This window comes from Neovison vison, chromosome 4, assembly GCF_020171115.1.
Source record: "Neovison vison isolate M4711 chromosome 4, ASM_NN_V1, whole genome shotgun sequence".
In the NCBI taxonomy this organism is placed as follows: domain Eukaryota; kingdom Metazoa; phylum Chordata; class Mammalia; order Carnivora; family Mustelidae; genus Neogale; species Neogale vison.
In genome coordinates this window covers 13,147,963-13,166,575 of record NC_058094.1, presented here as the reverse complement: position 1 = coordinate 13,166,575, position 18,613 = coordinate 13,147,963, and the positions used below count along the sequence as shown (strand labels likewise).

Sequence of the window (18,613 nt, the reverse complement as noted above, 5' to 3'; positions counted from 1 at the left end):
GGTGCTTCTTGGGGTGCAAGCGTGCCCTGGGGAGCAGCGCTTGTGGCCACGGCAGGAACAGGACCCGTGGTGACCATCAGGAGGCTGTGGGAGAAACAGTCGAAATCTCCGCAGTGCCCAGTGCTGAGACAGAGGCGCAGCCCTTTGCTGGGCTCGAGGGCAGGGCTCTCTGGAATGGCAAGACCCTGTAAGTAATCAGGTCACCCTCTGGCCGGTCTTCCTGCTCAGCCCTAGCTTGGTTCCCTTCAGAGCCCCGTTCCCACCAGTTGCCCCTCTAGGGAGAGTCTCGACATGGCTTAGAACACGCTCTGTAGCAGACAGTGTCCTGCTAACCGAGAGGTGTTTCTGAGAAGGGGTGAGGGCCAGTCTCACTGGGCCCCGTGAGAGGAGGCCCCAGAGGGACCTTGGACCTCACCTCCTTGGCAGAGCGCCCTGCTGAGTAGCTGGGCAGGTCCTCTGAAGGCGGCCTCTCACGCTCTGTAGGATGAAAGATGTTGATTCCTCTCTCTGTCCCTAAGTCTTCAGCTAATGCCTCGAAACACGGAAGGGACCATGCAGACTTTGAACCTTTGTCCTCAGATCCTGTCAGAGGGGGAAGGGGCACAGGAGGATGGGAGGGGGGTGGTCGGCTTCCTTGCCAAGCCATCCCACTGGTACCATGCGTTTGCCCTTCCTCCTGGCCATGACCAAATGCAGTGTTTTCTTTCTGTGTCTGTTGCCTGGATCCCCCCAGCCGGGGATGTGTGGACCGGCCACCTCATGGCAGCGAGCGCTCAGAGGTTGCCATGCACCTGTACAGGTTCTCACCTCTCCTCCTTCCTCCCTTTCTCCCTCCGCCCACCTCTCCTTACCTGGAAGCCACTTGATTCTTCTCTTAAAATGCACTTCAGAGAACAAGCCACACCAGCTGCCTTTGGAAGCCTTTCAAAGACACGAATCCCCACCTGTACCCTCCTCTCCTTTAGTTAGCACTGTGCATGGCTGCCACCCACATTGTCCTCCAGTTTCTGTACTCATGCCTTCAGGGTCCTCGCTTGGTTGTAAGGCCGGTGGTGCTGGCGAGGCTTCAGGAAATGCCCCAGGTGGGCACTGCGAGATGGGCAGGCGTTCCCCCAGGGAAAAGGCAGGCTAGCCACAAAAAACAGAAGAGAGTCAGGGATGAAATCATTCAGAGAGGGTGAGGCAGGGACATTGGCTCTTCTCTATTGAGTTGGGGCTACTGGAGGCTGCTGAACAGATCCGACTTGCGTTTTAACTGGCTCATTCCAGCCACTCTGCTGAAAATTGACCAACAGTGGCAAAGGTGGGAATAGGTAGACCAGTTAGGAGGCTCTGGCAGAAACCCAGGGTTTTTGCAGAAATCCAGGGAAGGAGTGACAATAGTGTGTACATGGGAGCAGAAGAAATCACAGGAAGGGATCAGATACGAATGTATCACGAAGGTAGCATTTGCTGATGGCTTGGATACAGAGTATCAGATAAAGGATAATCCTAGGGTTTTACCTTGAGCAAGTAGAGAGTGAAGTTCCGTTCATTCTTTTTAGGGGATCAATGAGGGGATTGGAAATGTGTGTTTTGTTTGTTTGGCAGGTAGGATTCCACTCATTATGTTTGAGATGTTCATCAGACATCCAAAGGGAGATATTCAGGAAGTAGCTGGATATATGCATCTGAAATGTGAAAATTAACTTTGTGTGTCAGAGGGCTCCTTGACAGGCTCAGTCAGTTAAACGTCCAGCTCTGGATTTCAGCTCAGGTCGTGATCCCGGGGTCTTCCCAGCCTCTATACCTCAGTGAGTCAGTTCCTTACTTACGTTTCTGTTGCTCTGAAGAACCTGGACTGCTGCATGGAGTAAAAGGATAGTAGTATCCTTTTGGAAGTATTTTGGAGTCCTATTACTTAAACCAAGAGACGGGTGCGATCCCCAAGAGGGCAAGTGTGAGCAGACAGGAGCAGACCACTGGGCTCTCCAGCGTGTGTGTGTGTGTGTGTGTGTGTGTGTGTGTGTGTAATATATACTGACCACTTACTATGTGTTGACATCCCCCAGGACTGGTTGCTGCCCTCTATCTCCTTTTTTGTTCTGGAAGTTTGGGAAATGATCCCCAGGGGACCTTTATTTATTATTTGACTGGTCTGTTGCAATGTGTCAGCCTCCCCAGCGTTCTGGGCGTCGGCATGGCACGCGGCTCTTCCTTCTCCTGTGTCAGAAATTGATTATTCCGGCATCTTCTTTCCCGGACATTTTCAGTTCCCCTGACCTCCCAGCCTCTCGAAGCCATTTTTGCGTCTCCTGATACTGAGTAATTCCATTTATTGAAACATGTGGAGCCTCCTTACTGGCAAGTATTGGTAAAAAATAGTTCTGCAGCCTCTAGGGACAGGGGCATTTGAACTTGGTGACTTGAAAAACGTTTGGTGTGAATAATGAAAAGTGCAGGACCCTGCTGATGAATTTCCCTCACCCTCTTTGTTCCTTGTTTTTTTTTTTTTTTTTTTTTTTTTTGGTGGGGGGCGGGGGTGCAGCAAAATGTTTAACCCGTATTTTCCAAGAACTCTGTAGGTAGGTTTCTGGGGAAGTATTGTTCCTCTGGATGTGGAAACCATGAAGCAAAGAATAACATTGAGCAAGAGTCCTCCTGATGACCAGGCCTGGGCTGATTATGGTATGTTTGGGTCACCGTGTGGTAGGAGGTATCCTGCTGCTGCCTGAGCTGCACTTTGACCCCAGAAGCCTGGTTCTAGCCAGATGTCAATGGATCATCTAACTTCTAAGGCTGCAAATGATTCAAACTGGCAGCCAGAAGAGACATAGGTCTCTGTATGAGGAATATGGAGTTCTGATCTCCTCCCACCCCTGGCTTGCTGTGTAACCTTGGGTATGTCTCCTGCCCTCTCTCTGTGAGGAGTTTGGGCTGGGTGATCTCGGAGGGATGAGATGGTGGCCAGAGGGAGGGTGCAGGCCTGAATAAGCACCCCCACCCGCCCCAGCACCCAGCTAGCTACTGTGTTGTGTGGCATCATGGCTGCCGAGTTAGTTTTTGGACTATGTACTGTAATGAAATTTCCTGAATTTTAGATGCGGACAACGAATTCAGAAATACAACATCCCCTGCGTGAAACCTGTAGCCAGACAGAGCCCATAGGTCCTCATTTACAGCTCAGTGGGAGGGCGTTGTCCTTCATGAGTTGCCACAGGCGGGAACCCTGGAGGTGACCAAAGCTCCTTCCAGTTATTTTGTCTTGAAATCAGTACAAGTATTTTCAAGGAACTGGGGGAGCAAAGCTAGACTGGAAGCTGAATCACAAGATTGCTGTGGCCTAGAGCCCCAGAGAGAGGGCATGGCCTTCCTTTCATCGTGGGCGGAAATGTCAGCCTGAGGCAGTGGGCTGGGTCAGCTGATCTCCGTGGAATTTACACACCTCCCCCCCCCCCACACCGACCCCAGCAGCCCTGGGTCTGCTGGCTCCACGGGCTGCAGAGCATTCTGAGCTGCAGACAATCGAGTATTTCAATATACTCGTTCTTCATTGAACAATATCTCTTACAGGTCTTTTGTGGGTGTATACATGTATGTGTCACACCACACACCCTTTGTTCTTTTTTAACTACTGCATAGTATTCCATAGTTTTCCCGGCTGTTCTGTGGGCATTTTACATTTATCCTCTTCTCCCTTTTATCTCTATTTCCCATGATTTCATCTCATAGACATTTTCTTTTTAATCGTACACTTCACACCTTCCTTTTCCCTTCCCTCTCTCCCTTCTTCCTTTTCTCTTGTCCTTGCTTCTATCCACCTGTGGATCCATTCATCAAACATGCTGGGCCTACAGGTGCCAGGTGTAGGGGCAGAATCCTGAGGGTCAGAGAAGAAACACATCACGGTGAATCCCCAGAAGCAAATTCTTCAACAGGTTTTGTTTTTGTTTTTGCTTGTTTTTAAAATTTCATTTATTTGACAGAGGAGAGAGATCACAAGTAGGGAGAGAGGCAGGCAGAGAGAGAGGAGGAAGCAGGCTCCTCACTGAGCAGAGAGCCCGATGCGGGGCTCGATTCCAGGACCCTGAGATCATGACCTGAGCCGAAGCAGAGGCTTAACCCCACTGAGCCACCCAGATGCCCCGTAATGTTCCTATTTCTAAGGCGAGGGCCCTGAAGTTCAGGGAGGTATAAATCCTGAGGCCGAGCCTCAGGCCCGGGTCTGCGATGTCCAACACCTCACACCTCTGCTCCCCCGATGCTGTTTTATTTGGATTCTGATTCATTATTGAGCCATAAGCCGAGGCCGGGTGCTGTGCCTGATTGTGTTTCTGGTCTGCTGCTTACGGTGCGTAAACTGTCTCCAGATGCAGACGCTGTGCTAGGAAGAGATGCATTGAGAGAAGATACCCTGGGTTGTCGCGTGAGATGCATTGAGAGAAGATACCCTGGGTTGTCGCGTTGAGCCATGGGCAAGGGGCCCGAGGGTTAGAAGTAGCAATGTTCTGGATCCGGACGTGCTCCCCCCCTCTCTTAACTGCTGTGGGATCTGCGTCCAGTAACTAGCCTCTCAAAGCCACAGGTTCCCTATTTGTAGGATGGAGCTAGTACCCTTATTTGGAGGGGACACTGAGGGTTTGAGACATTTAAAGAGAAAACACAAAGCGTGCTGACTGATGTGTAGTTGGCCAGCAGCGCAGGGTGGCTATTGTGTTGTCACATTTTAGTTCATAGTGTTGTATCTAAATGTTACTTCTTTGTTTGCCTTGTCTTTGTCCTTCCTGGGGAGAAGACCACGCCTTATTCACCTTGGCATCCCATGGAATCCAATGGGGAGCTCGATCCCAGCACCCTGGGATTGTGACCTGAGCCAAAGGCAGAGGCTTAGCAGACTGAGCCCCTCAGGCGCCCCGCATCCCCACCTCTAACAAACCCAGTTCTTGGTACATGGTGATTGTATGCCCACTTCAGGGTGCACGCGAGAATGAATGCAAAACCAGGCTTGGGCCAGGGGTCTGCTGGGGCCATTTCTGGCCAGTTGTCGAGGGACGTGTTTCCTGGAGTCTTATCCCAGCTTGTCAGATCTAGGCCAGGACAACGGTCTGGTGGTTCCATTGTTCCCAGATAACATTTCCTATCTTAACGTCTCCCTGGAGCCGCCCTGGGCCCCACCCCGCCCTCCTGGCCTATCACTGATCCCCACTTGGGCCCTGACAGGTTCCATTCCAGCCTGCCAGGAACAAAGCTTTCATGTGGTCAGCGCCGCTCCTGGTCTCCTCCCCACCCTCATTACAACACTTGTGGAAGGAGGCACTTCTCTCTCTGGAACTTTCCACATTGCAGGGAGGACCTAGGAAATGTGAAATAAAGTTCTTTACCAGAGCTTGACCCTTCATGGTGTGGCCTGTGTCTTCCTGCTTACACCTCACAGACACCTGGTCTGATGGGCAGATCAGTTCTTATCCCTGGCCTGCTGTGGACAAAGTTGAAGACAAAAGGCTTGGGGTCTGCAGTAGTATCGGTGGTTTGCGTGAGAGCCTACCCAGTGACCAGGTCTGTGCACCGCACCCACGCTTTTCCACCGCATGTCCCTAAGTGGCTGTCTTTGCTGGTGTTCCCTGGCCTGCCTCCTTCCAGAAGGGTTTGGACAGCTCTGTCACGGTCATCATGACCCAGGGCACTTTCAAGTTCGCTGGTCAGTGCGGCATCCCCAGAGAAGGTAAGGCGCCCAGGCATCACCCTGAGCGTTGGGAAGCAGAAACCTAGGGAGCCAGGTGCCTTTTGGAGATTACCCAACTGAGGGTGGCGGCACTTTCCCGAATGCTGCCATGTTTCCCTTCCTTGTTCAGTTCGGCCCTTAGATCCGTTGTTCTCAGATGGGGTGTAACGTCAGACTGACCTGAGGAAATGAAGAATCGTGTGGCAGGAATGCCCTGCTCCTGCCTCCCCCGGGCCCCAAAGATTCTGACTTTGGAGTGAGGCCTGGGCACTGAGGTTACAGCACCTCGCCAGGTGATTCCGTGGCGCAGCCGTGCTGAGAGCCCGTCTGACAGCACCTGCTACAAGGGTGCTGGGAAGCTCGTGAGAAGCCAGTAATCCTCAAAGTCTATTTCAGACAAGAGTTCCAGCCCTCCTCGAGCAAAACCAGGACTTAAGCCTGCTCACCTTCGCTCAGATTCAGGGCAGCTCCTGTCTCCAAAGAAAGGGCAATGCTGAAAGAGGAAACAGGGGGAACAAGGATGATGGGAGCAGCCCCCCAAACTGTCATGTGTTGTGCCCCTGTCATGTGCCAGACACTGGTCTGAGCACCTTACATATACCAGCTTTATCCAATTCACCGTCCCTGTGCTAGCACAAAGAACAGGCTTCTGCTGCTGTTACCCATTTCACAGATGGGAACACTGGACTAGATAAGCAACTTGCGCAACCTGGCGGTGGCAGAGCTGAGATCTAAAGACAGATTGCTGGCTCTGGAGGCTACTGGTTTTACCACTATGTCTGCTGCTTTGCAGAATGACTTGGGAGCCATGTATACTGAGTCCCCTGTGGCCGAGGGTCCCTTCATGGTGATGATCTGCCATTCTGCTGCTCTGCAGTCTCTTGTGACTCCCATGGCATCTGTAGAGGAAAGCGAAACTTCTTAACATAGCATGAGGGTTATCCTTTACCACCTGGCCCCTGACTAAGCTTTCATACTCCATGTCACACATGATGCTAAGACGTCTGAAAGTCCCCTCCCCTTTCTCTGCCTGGTGACCCCTACTCTTCAATACCTAGCTCAAATAGCCTCTTCTCTGTCCTGTACGGCAAGAGTTTGTGCCTCCTTTCCCTTTGCTCCCAAAGCTCTTGGTCCCTCCCTCTATGACCATATGGATCACAGCCTTTCTCTCAGGACCCTCCAGTGGGTCTTGACTCCTTTAGAACAGAAAGGGGGTCTGCTGTACTCATGTCTGTGCGCCCCTCAGCATCCACGGCGGTCTTCAGTGGATATCAACCTCTAGGTTCCTCTTCATTTTAGCCAGGGAGATAAATGTTCTTTATCTTCTGACTATCAGAGGATTTTCTGTTTGTAATGGATGATTTTCTTCAAGGTGCCTCGGGCTCCAAATGGCATAATTGATATTTACTGTGTTTTTCTAGGTTGTCAGGCTGTGATTTTAGCGGCGTCCTGAGCTCCTGTGGAGATTTGCCTCTCTCCAGCCTTGGGCCATCTGCATTCCTTAACATCTCTGGGCCCAGAAGGAAAAGGAGAATGCTGACCAGCTCTGGGAATGGTCTGAATGAGGAGAGGTTGGTGTGTTGCTTAGTGTTCAGCTTGATTCCAGAATGAACCCACCAGGGGCAGGAAGAATGGGGTTTTTGGCAACCAGAAGTGGAAATATGCTTGTTTCCTCATGTGCTTTTGTGGAAATGGCAGGAGGTGCTCACCGGGGATTAGTAAGGCCCTTTTAGTGAGTCCCACTGAGGTCTGAGAAGGGTGGGCATGCTAGGAGCCCCCAGCTCGTTGATGCTCAGTGTCGAGACTTTGCTGCATGAGGAGAGAAAAAACGGAGTTTCTAAGACACTGGGTGAATTCTAGGAATTCACCTGCCCAGGTGCAGATGGTGTGAATAGCATCTTCATCTCAATACTGCGGAAGTGGCAAGTGATAAGATGATTTACTGATTTATTGACACCCGAAGCCTCGTTTTTAATCAGATTACTGGATACATAAAGAAGCAGGAGAGACTGACCCAAACTCGGGGGAAAAGAAAGTCAGCAGTTAACAGAATACAACTGAGCCAATCGTGATTCACACTTGTATGATCGATTGGTTTTTATTATCATTAAACACTTTATTTTTCAAAGCAGTTTTAGGGCCTGAGAAAAATTGGGTAGAAAATGCGGGGGGGGGGAGGTTGGGGTACCAGGTGGTGGGTATTATAGAGGGCACGGCTTGCATGGAGCACTGGGTGTGGTGGAAAAATAATGAATACTGTTTTTCTGAAAATAAATAAATTGGAAAAAAAAAAAGAAAAGAAAATGCAGGGGGCTCTCATATCCACCCTGTCCCCACAGATGCACTATCAGCATCCCACAGCAGACCGGGACGCTTGTTACAGCCGACAAATGTACAGTGACGCGTCATCGTCACCCAGAGTCCATAGTTTATGTTAGGATCCACTCCTGGTGTTGCCCCTTTTCCAACAAATGTGCATCAGGTATCTAGCATCGTAGTATCATATGCAGGCTTCACGGCCCCGAAGAACTTCCTCTGGGTTTCACCTGTCCATGCGTCTTTGTGAGACACCATCCTTAAAGCCCCTCAGTTCGAAGTTGGGTCCGTGGAATGGATCACTATGCAGCCATTAAAAAGAGCGAGGCGCTTGATGAGGGAATGTGGAACCATCTTAAAACGATCATCACTTTCAAAATGCACTCTCAGCCTTCCCAATGTTCATGAAGCAAGGAGGGCCTGGAAGAGTGTGGGGTGTGCTAACAGCCACCTCGCCCCAAGGAGCCACCTGTCCTTCCGGCACCCCTCCTTACCATGTTCTGTCACTCCTTCCTCTCCACGGATCTGGGCTCCCCCTCCTCTCTCCCTTGAATTTCTGTGCCCTGCCAGGCTTCCTTGTCGTTCCAAATTGTAGAGACCCAGGGATGGGGAGAGGCTTGCCGTGGACCTTTGAAACGGACAAGCTGGGCACATCTGACCCAATTGATTAATTTAGTCCCGGGAGCCAGGTGACCCGGCAGCTGCACCCTGGTGAGTCAGATCCAATGGGGTCTAAGTCTGAGCTCTTGCTTGGCTGCCTGTGTGACCTTGGTCAGGTTACTTAACCTTCCTAAATCTCAATTTCCTGGTCTGTAAGAGGAGGCTAAAAAATGCTTCTCTTGAAGTTGTCTTGAGGAGTAGCTTTGATAGCTAGCATAAGTGAAGGTACCCTTTGAGGGGAGACCAGGGGAGAGTGTTTCCCTGTAGGGAGGAAAGTGAGGAGGGCCCCCTATTGTCCTCAGGTGCCCCAGCCTTCCCCGGGAAAATCCCCTCTGCAAGTCAGAGAGGTTAAAATTTGGCTCCTTCCTCTTTTATTCAGTGTACTTCTCTTGGCCGCCTAGGGCTTTCAGCTTAAGCAAATAAATTATCCTGCTCTGCTGGGCTCTGTGTTCTGTAGCCAGCCATATGTTTGAGCTTGATAGAGATTCTTATCTGGTGGTAATATTACCCAGCGAGGGATGACATTTCTTATCAGAGGCCCTGAGGAATCAGAGATAGGAGCCCTTTCTTTTTACCGGCAGCCGGGCCTCCGTGTGTGGGGCTGGCAAGCGGGGCGCGAGGGGGGTGGCCAGGGGCTCAGGGTGGGCACGTTGCTGTGTGCCGGGCATCAGCTGGCCCCCTGTCTCTTCTGCATGACAACCAGCCACTCCCAATAGCCTGCCTGGTCACTGGAATTAGACCGTTGGGAGATTTTTGCATATGATCGAAGCAGGGCAGGGCAGGCCAAGTGAATGAGGAAGGAAGGAGGGGATGTGAAGATGCTGGAGCAGATGGGGGTACAGAGCGAGCACCGGCACCTGTGGGGCCTTACCCCTGACGGAGAGCCAGGTGGCCTCCTGCTCCAGAGCCTAGGCCTGGGGCCTCTGCCCCACGGTTCTACAGAGGCGAGGCAGCTCAGGCCCAAGTACCCGCGACAGTCTTGGCTGTAGGAGGGGCAAGGTGCTGCATGACCTCCTTGTCCCCCTCCAGATGCCGCCCCCCATCCTCCACCTTGTCCTGGCACAGAGAGGCTGTGCTATGTGGGTGGAACAGGATGGATGCCACACGGTGCTCCTGGGCCCTCTGGCTTCTGTTTGGGAGGTAGGGTGGGTGGGCGGGAAGGGAGGAAGGTCAGGGTACTCGTTGGCTGCTCCTGCTGGGTCCCAGATGGATATGGGCAAGGTCTACATCAAAGGCCTTGCATCTGAGTCCTGATTCTGTCCCTCCCCCTGTGTGACATTAGACAAGTCGTTTACCTCTTGCGCCTAGGTTTCTACCCATCACATGAGTAACATCGCCTCCCTTGCGGTCTCTGGCCACTTTGGATCTCCGTGATTTCTTTGTCTCTCTTTTGCCCTGATATATGGAGGAAGGGGCACTGCAGGGTCCCCGAGGGCCCAAGGCCAGAGTTCACTGCAGATGAAGCTCCAGGGTGGGTAGAGGAGGTCAGAGGTGACCACATGATTTGGGGACTGCAGGCTCCATTTCCGACACATGCGCAGAGCTCTTTGCTTCCTGATTTTTGGGAAGTCCTGCCCTGTGCAGCCCTACTCTGCAGTCATAATCTTGCCATCATCAGAAAGGGAAGGAGAAGTGGTTTCTCCCTCTCCCTGGACCTGTTCCAGCCAGCAGTCCTGCCCCTGCTTCACTTCCTTCCTGTTGGCCCCAAGTCCTGCTTCCTTCCGTCTCTTCCCCTGCCTCTCCCCTCCCGCCCTCTGGTGGGGCGTGCTGAGGTTCCCGGTCTCTCTCCTCACCTCCTGATAGCAGGTCCGCTTTCTGAAAGCACCGTTCTGCCCTTGTCCCTCTCCGATCAAAGACAGTCATTCCTCCTATCACCCACTGAATCTCCCCTCAGTGTCGCCCCACCCGGTGATTCTGTGCTGGTCACCTCTGTGATGATGCCTCTCTTGCAGGGTCCACCCCTGTCTTTTGAACCAACCACTATCTTTCTTTGACTTTTGTACCTGATCCTGTCATGCCTCCTCCTAAGGGGACCACAGACAGGGCTGGGCTCCTCCCCTGCTCTACCAGCTCCTTGCTCTGTGACCGTGGGCTAGTCACTAAACCAGACTGAACTTTAGTGTCCTCAACTGTGACATGGGCTGTGAGCTCCAGCACCAGGGTTCTTTGGAGAAGAGTCCCTCTGGGGCTTGCCCAGGGACAGGTGTTCAGTGAGTGAGGGGTCCGTCCCCTCTCTCTAACTGGCTGCTCCTCACTGTACCCAAACCTTGCCTCTGCTCAGATTCCATTCCATCATTCACTTTCCCTCTGGGCTCTTCTGCCTTGAAGTCAACTTCCTCTGCTGGAAGGACTCCATCTTAGTGCCCCTGTCTGGACAGCCGGAATAGACCTTGTCTCTTTCTGCCTGTGTCTGACTTCCCAGCACGACGTAGATTGCTCTAGGGCATTGGCTACAGTACGTCCTGATTCTCAGCTTGGCCATCGATTCAGTGATTGAGCAGTTGACTCCGAGGGAATGGAGGAGAGTCATTTGTTCTTTGGTTGAGCCACATTTGACTGAACGCACATCTTGTAGGAGGTCTGTGCTTGGCACTGGAGTTGGAAGGAGGTGTAAAACGGAGACTGTCCTTATGGAGCCCGTCCTCCAATGAGAAGTTTTCCCTACCCAAGAGTCTGTGGCAGTCATGGACTACAGACCTGGAGGGATGTGGTCTCTCCCCATGGGCAGCTCAGAACCTGATGCGGGTTGGGGGGTGTGGGAAGAGTTCCATGCCCAAGGAGATGATGCCTCCCTTCAGGTGGATGCCCCCATCCCCCAGATCAGAGTATGGGATCCCCTCTTGAGATGCCATGAGTGGCCTTGTCAAGATCGAGACTATCCAATCTGCAGATTCTCCCTGTCATGGCCTCTCTTCCTATGATGGAGGGGGTCAGCTCCAAGGTCAGCAGCACTTTGCATCATGGACCTGGCATAGGCCTTGTTAGGTGAAGTCCTCCAAGAGGGGTGTTGTAGGAAGTTCCAGCCCAGATGATCATGATGTTGCCTTGAGTATTCATGACAGCCTGTCCCTGACCAGTGCAGTGGGAGGGAGCCAGCAAGCTGACCATACTGGCTGACTGACTTGGGGTTTCTCTCCTTGTGAGCCTCAAGCATCTGGAGTTTCAGTTAAGTTTATTTTTTGTCCACTACCTACTTTCCTACCCAAATCATCCTCATCTCCCCATAGCTCATAGCTAGAGCTTCCAAATTCAACTCCCGGATTAATCCTTGTCCCTCTGCAATCCCTTCTGCACTTGGCAACCAGCACGATCTTTACAAAATGTGAATCAAATTGTGTCTGCCCCACTGAACATACCAAGGACTTCCCATTTCTGTTCTTGGGATAAAACTCCAAATTCCCCATGGGGCTCTACATGAATTGGACTGGATTTCTCTCCTCGCTCACTGTTCTTCAGCCACACTGACCTCTGCTGAGTGATAAATCCTATTCCTGTCCACCTCAGGACCTTTGCACATGCTGTGTCTCTGCTTGGAATGCTCATTCCCTCTATTTTTGCATGCTTTCTCACCTTCACCACTCCCGTTGTTTCCTCCCACTATTCCTTGCTTTTCCTTCCTAGTGTGATCTATCATGATACATTTATTTGTGTTTATTTCACACCTGTCCTCCTTCATGAGACTGTACTCCTAAAAGTGCAAAGATGGGGTCAATTTCGTCTACCCCAGTAAGAACAATGAAAGCCAGTACTTTGATCATACTGACCATGTGCCAGCCATGGTTCTAGGTGTGATGTTTACCCAGCCACTTAACCCTCATGAGACCCTATTGACATATAGATGTTGTCACTGCCTTCATTTTACAAATCAGCAAACCGAGGCACAGAAAGGTTAAGTAGCGCAGCCGAGCTACCCCATCCGGTAGATCTTAAAACCAAACCATGGCTCCAGGATCCTTGCTCTTAAGCCCTCTGGCAGAGCCTGCTGGCACTTCCCCCAGTGAGAATGCTCAGTGAATGGATGGACATATGAATCAAAGGGCCAGTGTCCCATCTCTCAGGAAGGTCCTCACTGTAGTTTCTGTGCTGGGCCCAGGGATGGTGGCACAGTCAGGGGCGGAGGGACCTGGAATGAGCCCAGCAGACCTGGACTGCAGTTAGGGTCCCCCTATAGTCACTAACCAGGGACTGTGGAAAGCCCCTCACTTCCCTGAGCTAGGATGTTCTTAGCGCGGACTTGAGCAGTGCTGTCGCCCTTGCGCAGTGGTGCAGGAGCGTCGGGAGGTGAGCAAGGGCTCGTAGGTGACCCACAAAGTCTTCACTGCTCTTGCCCTCCTAGTGGGCTTCGTGTCTCTGGGGAGAGTGCCTCACACCCCTTTCAGGTAAAAGTAGCTAGGAGGAAGCAGACGCCCCTCCCCAGCAGGGGATGGCCTGGCTGGATGACAAGGATTAGGGACATAGTTCCCGGAGGACACAGAGGGTGGCCCCCATGCCTCCTCTCAGCCTTAGTATGGCCTTGCCGTAACTGGAGTGCTTGCTGACTTCAGTTGCAGGGCCAGGTGTGGTGGGCTTCTGGTGACCTCACCCCCTGCCTATGCCACAAAGCTGAAGGCCCCTAAGAGTGTCTGGGTCTCCAGACAGGACCGAACTGCCACCTTCACCCTGTGACCCCAGATGCCCAGAATCATTGGTGTGACTTTCTGACCCTTTCCAGGAATTCCCTGCCTGTGGCCTTCAAATAAAATTTCTCTGTAATGTTGAATACCAAACATCGCTTTGCTCTCCTCCTCTCTCCCGGTCCCCCTCCTTCCGGCTGCCTCTCTCCGGCTTGCTCCTCCTCCCTTGCTCCCTGCCCCCCCCCCCATTCTGTGGCCAACCCTTTCTCTCTGCGTCTCTCACCACCCCTTTACCTCATTCTGGCCTTCACACACCCAACTTTCCAAGGAGCCCACATGCCGGCTTCTTGCAGACTGGCCTGTTGAGCAGCTGGTCCAGCCCCTCCAAGGCAGGAGGAGAAGGACGTTTGGTCCTGTGACGGCCATGGGCAGCTGGCTCATCCTGGACGCTGGTTCCCTGTGCTCCTCGTCCCTGGAAGGTGGTTTGGCCCCAGGCCTGGCCCTGACAGCAAGGCCGTGCTGATGAGACCAACAGTTCAGCCTGGCTGTACTTTCGATGGGCAACCTCTGGAGATCACTGCAAACCACCCCCCTCCCGGAGGGCACCTCCTCCTGCCCCAGAGACTGTGACATTTAGATCCATGGTGTCCTAGCTCCCTCACTTAGTAGGTCCTTGACCCGTAGGTTCTTCTGAAGTTTCAGAAGCCAGATCGGATCTTGATCCTGGTTGCATTATTGACTAGTGGTGGGTTCCTGAATGAGACTCTGTGCCTTGGTTTCCTCATTTGCAAACTGGAATGCTGACAGTAGTGCCTTTCTGTGGTAGATGGAACAATCAGTCCCAGTGCTTTCCTCCCCCATCGTCTAATTAACACGTGGACTCTTTGGCCATGGCCGTGGCCTTCAGGTGAGCAGGGGCAGTCGTCCCCACAGTGACATCCATCTCAGCCATGTGACTTGTTCTGGTCTATGGGGTGTTAGCAGCGTCACAGGAAGACGTAAATGGTACGGGGTTGGGCTTCTTTGCTTGCGTGGCTTTCATGGTGGCCACGTGCCTCTGACAGCCTCCAGTCCACAAAGGAGAAGAGACACGGAGCGGCTTCTGAATTCACACCTCGTATGGAGCTGAGCGCGACATGCCCGCCCGTCACCAGCCACCCCCAGCTGACAGCAGACACGTGAGCGAGAAAGCGGTGCTCGTTGTCGTTTGCCCAGAGTGCGGCTGTTTTGTCACACGGCATTCTTGCAGCCACCGCGGATACCATTAGATCACTTCACGGGGTTATTGTAAGAATGTTGATTAACTGAGGGAGCTGGTTCACATATTTGGTTTCCTTTGCTGCTGTAACAAATTACTACCCACTTAGTGTCTTCAAGCAGCAGGGTGTATTATCTCACAATTCCACAGGTGAGAAGTCCAGCCCGGGTCTCACTGGGCTAAAATCGAGGAACACAGGCCTGCCTCCTTCTGCGGCTCCGGGGGATAAGTGTTTTTGCTTCTCAGAGCCAGCCACCTAACCCCATCTGTGCCTTTCTGGCATAGTCCCGTCTAACCCTGACTGCTTCTCTCTTCTGCCTCCCTCTCCCATTTTTGGATGCTTCTGATTATATTGGGCCCACAGAAATCATGCAGGATAATCTTTCTATTTTAACATCGCCGCATTCACTTTCTTTTCCTCTGCCAGTTGAATTTGCCTTTGCCAGGCAACTTAAATAGTCACAGGCTTCAGGGATTAGGGTGTGGGTCGCTTCGGGAGGTGGCGAGTCTGCAAACCACTGCACGCCTGGCACTTACAATGGGGCTTTTCGTGCTCCAAAGACTTTCTATCCACTGGTATGATTGTCGGCCTTAGCGTTCCCCTTCGTGACATGAGATGAGAGGCGGTCTCATCTGACGCCCACACGGGCTCCTCAGGCAGGCTTTGTTGGGCCGGGCACGGAGAAATATTCCATCCCTTGGTCCTAGGTGAGTGGAGTCAGTGGGTTTAGGAGACAGGAAGGGGGTGAGGTCAGTTTCCTAACTGGCTTTGGAGCAGCCCAGAGGTTCTCCAGGGCGATGATAATGCTCCTGATTCATTATCGCAGCAAGTCTCCTGCTGTCCTCACTGTCCGTCAGCACAGCCCCCTGCTCGGGACTGGCTGAGTGACCAGAAGGGCTGGGGGAAGTCAGGCAAGGGCCAGCCCTATCTCCACGTGCCCAGCTGGTTCCGTCCTTGCGCTCGACAGGTCCTTCTGATCTTCCCACATACAATGGATTACAGGGGAAAAGAAACTTCCTGGCCTGCCTGATACCAGCTTGGAGGAAGTAGCTGGCTTCAGTGGGACAAGGAAACAAACCCCAATGACAGTGATAACCTCTCGCCAGGCTTCTGCGTGAACACAGAAGCTGCTGGGTGGCTGCAGGACATGTTCAGAGGTGTTGGTTGAGTGTGAGTTCTTACAAAAGGGGAGTACGAATTCAGTATGTCAGCACAGAGTGGAAACAGGGTGGGACTAACCAGTAGGAGAGACGCCCAGGCTTGGGGCTTCCTGGGTTTTGGAGGTTCCATTGGAGGCCCACAAGAAAGCAGGTGATGGGCTCAGCCCCACAGTCTTTACGGTGGCAAAGTGGTGTTCCCTGGGCGTCCCTCCATCTAAAGTAGATGCTAGGCAATGACTGGTGCGGGATCCAAAGCCACAGAGAGTCATGGACAGAAGTGGACGGTTCTTTGGACATCACTAAGCTTGCTTTAGGGACATGAGGCCCAGAGAGGTGACGTACAATCCACGGTCACACGGCTGTTTAAGAGTAAGCCAGGTCCTAGAACCAACCTCAAGTCCTTCCCTCCTTTCCCACGGGGCCTTCCATGCTGCCATCTTTGTTCCTGTCCCCTGTTGCCGGAAGCACCTCCAGTCTGTCTCAGCCCTGCAGTTGCTTCTCCCCCAAGCTGGCGTCCATAGCCGGCAGCCTTTTGCCACATCTGTGAGGCATCCTGCCGTTCCACGTGACAGACTCTGACGGCAGGGCTTCTTTATTTCGCTATCTATGTGCTCCATGATGGTATAGCATGACTGCGGGCCAGGAAGGTGGGGTCCAGCTTTGCCAGACGAAGAGGTTCGGGGTAGGGGGAATGCAGTGTCAGGGTTTCTTTTGTCTATCAGCTCGGTGGGCCACGGTGTCCACCTCTAAGTGAGTGCGCACACACATGCTATGACTTCCCTTCCCTGGAGAAGCCTGAGTAGTACCCACAGTGAGAACGAGACAGATGTGGTCCACGTCCAGGAACCGCCCCTGCCTGGGGAGGCTTATTTGCGCACGTCACCGGGCTTTGGTCTCTTTGTGGGTAAGTTGGAAACAATGTGAGCACATGCCAGGCAAGCGAGTAGAGATACAGACAAACAGGACAATAAACGCAAAGAGCTTCCTAGGCCGTCTGGCATTGTGCTCAACAAATAACGTTGCTCATTGTAAAATGTATACTTGTCTGCGAGCCCCATAGGTACATGACCCAGTTGTCTGTACGGCAAACCACCCCCAACCTTAGTGGCTTAAAACCAGGACCGTTTATCCTTCTCAGTCTTGTAGGGTGGCTGAACCCTGCCAGGAGTTTCTTCGGCCACACTCAGAGTCCGTGCGGCTGCGTTCCCGGGGGAGCTCTGTGAGGCTTCCCTCACCCAGCTGGGGCCCCTGCTGGGATGACAGCAGCACCTGGGGGCTCGCCCTTTCTCTGCCATCCCACCATCGTCGTCCAGCCCGACTTTCTTGACACTGCGGCCGCTGGATCTCCCCAGTGCCTCGAGTGAAGGCCGCCTGGTCTCCTGGGGCAAGGCGCAGAATGCACACGACCTCGCTCCCTTTCAGTTCTCCTGCTCATGGGGTCGCAGGTCAGCCCAGATTCCGGGGCAGGAGAAATCAAGCCCAGCGCAGGATGGGGAAACAACTTGCACGGACAGAAGTGGGAGGGGTTCTCGGCCACCCGCACTGGACACCCCAACCCCAGCGCGCAAGTTGCTTTCGAGAGTTGATGACTCTCAACTTCGAAGGCTCCCATCCTGGGTTCTCTGTGATCATCTAGTGAGTCTCAGCAGGGACCTGGGGACGGCCGTCTTGTTTCAGAGCCTGCCTCTGCCGCAGACTGACGGGTGACTAGTTTCTTACTGTTTCCCCGACTCCGGCTCCTCTTCAGGAAGATGGGAACAACACCGGTACTGAAGTAGAGCTTGTGTGAGGATATGCCTGTGTGCACTTACGCGGGTGTGCGTGTACACATATGCGTGTGTGTGTGTGAGTGCGCGTGCATTTGTGCATATGTCTACACACACCTAAGTGCACCTGTCGTTACTTGTGCGAATACGTGTACACGTACATATGAGTGCACAATCTCTGTGTGTGTATGAAATTTAGTACATCACTTTCTTAAAGAATTTTATTTATTTATATATTTGAGAGAGAGCGCGAGCAAGAGAGTGCAGAGGGAGGAGCGGAGGGAGGGGGCAAGCAGACTCCAGGCTGAGCATGGAGCCTGACGCAGGGCTCCATCCCATGGCTCTGACATCATGACCGAGCCCAGATGAACAGTCAGACACTTAACCAGCTGCGCCACTCAAGTGCCCAGAGTGCCTCGCTTCTAAGGTTATTTCCTTGTGCGTACATCTTTGTAGCCTGCCTTGCCCTGGGCCTGGGTCGTGTTTCCGAGAAAATTTTAAAGTTGGACGTGAGAGCTGGTGCCCAGCTGGAATTTGGACTGAGCCCTTTCCAGGCCCATGCCTGGTACCCTCACTCTAGGAGCCGTTCCCTAGCCTGTCCTTGAGAAGCAGAGTGTCAGCAGGTTCTGGTGAGATATGGACCCTCCTCGGCCCCATCCCAGTCCTGCTTGCCCAGTTGCTCTGGGGTGATCTGCCCGGGACCCACACTGTGCTGCTTCTGCTGGTGGCTTGCCCCTGGCTACCACCTTCATTCTCTGATTCAGTCACTTTCCTGTTTCCTTCCAGAAATACCCAGTACTTTCTACTCGCACACAGTTGGGATCTCGGGATGGTGAGGGAGTGAAGCAAAGCACAGGGCTGTTTTCATATTTGGAGTTTCAGTCCAATTAAACTTTCCCACACCACCAAGGAAGACGTGGTCTCCTTGCTTCACCTTTTCCAGGCTGAGCCAAGGTCAGGGTTAGCTCTGGGTGGCCAGACCACCCTGGGCCTCCAACCCTCCCTTTTGTAATGAGCTGATTTTCCCCAAGGTACAGCTTCTGGGCAATGTGACCCTGTTTTGTTGTTCCCTGAGTCTTCCCATTAGGGAGAAAAAAACAAAAAACGAAAACAAAAAATAAAAAACCAACTGTCACTT

General features: G+C 52.7%; 1 long non-coding RNA gene across 3 annotated transcripts in view; it reads left to right on the top strand.

Moving 5' to 3' along the window:
* LOC122904297 overlaps positions 1 to 18,613 on the top strand; it is a 154,407-nt gene that overhangs the window by 121,338 nt on the left and 14,456 nt on the right. For 2 of the 3 annotated variants that reach the window (XR_006384175.1, XR_006384176.1), the window contains exon 3: positions 7,123 to 7,272. The exons of the other annotated variant lie outside the window; for it this stretch is intronic. This is a non-coding gene — a long non-coding RNA (uncharacterized LOC122904297). The remainder of the gene's footprint in view (positions 1 to 7,122; positions 7,273 to 18,613) is intronic. 3 annotated transcript variants of the gene reach the window in all.